This window comes from Etheostoma spectabile, chromosome 14 (genome assembly GCF_008692095.1).
Source record: "Etheostoma spectabile isolate EspeVRDwgs_2016 chromosome 14, UIUC_Espe_1.0, whole genome shotgun sequence".
Lineage (NCBI taxonomy): Eukaryota > Metazoa > Chordata > Actinopteri > Perciformes > Percidae > Etheostoma > Etheostoma spectabile.
Window position 1 is genome coordinate 11,140,003 of NC_045746.1, and position 1,624 is coordinate 11,141,626.

The window sequence follows — 1,624 nt, forward strand, 5'->3', positions numbered from 1 at the left end:
CAGCTAGCGGTTAGCCGAATTAGCTGTTAGCTAAACTAACGTCGTTAGCTTTCCGTTGGAGGCTAACAGCAGACCGCTGAAACCGCTGGAACGCTGGAACACTGTTTGTGTATGTTTCGTGGTGTAGGTGGGCCCATTTAGTTTTTGTTGCAGACCCTGGGCTGTCTACAGAGGCCGCGTTTTTTTACAGTGTGATCTGGGGACAACAAATGCTCTAATCTAAAAACACGTGTGACATCGCTTAGAGCACCTTTAAGGCCCAAAATCAAACTCGAAATGACTGCAAAATCCTGCCGGTGCTGTGAAATAACTCATCTCATTTCCAGTTCCGTTTTGTGTGTTTTCTGGAATGCGGCCATTGAATAGAAACAGTTTACACTGACTGTGGTACAAAAATGGAAATTGTATAAATGCGGAAGCTGCTTCTGAGGGAAATGTGGAAAACCTGAAGCAGCAATGGTCACTCCTCCTTAAAACTGCACTGTACTCTGAACTCTGAAGTCTTAGTGCTACAAGAGGTGTAACTATGAAGAATGTTAAATATGATAATTAAATGGCACAGTTCTAATCCTCCTAATTTCCTTTGAAAAACACCATCATTTAAAGTTGATAGAGGGTGTACAATTCAGCAAGAAACATTCAGAAATATGGATTTTTTCCTCTCACAGCGCTCGCTTGGATTTAAACATTTACTAGACGGGTTAGTGTTCAGCAAAAGTAAAAACATTCCAGTGGCGGATCTGTTTTTTCTTTTCCTCAAAGTAGGCCCCTTCTGTTTCTCATTAGATTAGATTAGACCTTCACTCACGCCCGGATGCCACAAACTATTGCTGGAATACGGGTAATAACAGACAGAGGCAGGGGGCAGGATTTTGTATTTGCAGATCTCAGCATTGGATCCATTAATTCCTATAGATCCTGATCTTGTTTGCCCATCTGGTGTAAACTGACTCAGCTGCTGTTTGCCGCTTTTGGGAAAAAGCTAACTTTTTTCAAGTGATTTGGCAATATTTTGAAGCATCAGTTGTGCCACTGATATAAATACTGCATATACACAGATATAAGCAACAGAAAAAGAAAGAAGTCGATTCATCGTGAGGTGAAGGATGTGATAAGAGTAGATTCAGGAAAATCTGAGGCAATATGCTCAAATCAGATTAAAGGGTTCTCAGACTTAAGATTGTGTGTGTTAGAGATGAGTAGTGTGTGCAACCACCATAGACTGTATATGGCTACCACCTACGATATATAACCAGTAGCCTACACATGTTACTTCCCACACGCATGCTGTGTCACTATTTCATGGCAGGAGCAGGAAGTCAGGAAACAAAATAATGTGACAGGAAGTGTGCTTCCTGTAAGGCCCTCTCCCTCTTCCTTCAGTCACCCTGTTTTGTACGCTTCCCTCAGTTTTACATACAGGATGCAGGTGCTGTTGCCATTCAAACTCTCCCCTCTGTAAAGTACGACACACTCAGGAACACACACCTCCACACACACTCAGCCACTCGGATTAGGTGATGACAGACCTGATCTAGGATTAACAGGTCTGCTGTGCCACCTTGGGCTTTATGTCAGAAAAAATGACACACATGCACGCACACACACACACACACACACACAC

The 1,624-nt window shown here is 42.8% G+C and overlaps 1 protein-coding gene across 1 annotated transcript in view; it reads left to right on the top strand.

Annotated features, from left to right (window-relative positions):
• Nucleotides 1-1,624, top strand: part of LOC116701342 (SH3 domain-binding protein 5) — a gene marked incomplete at its 5' end in the record, with an annotated part of 17,070 nt that overhangs the window by 2,488 nt on the left and 12,958 nt on the right.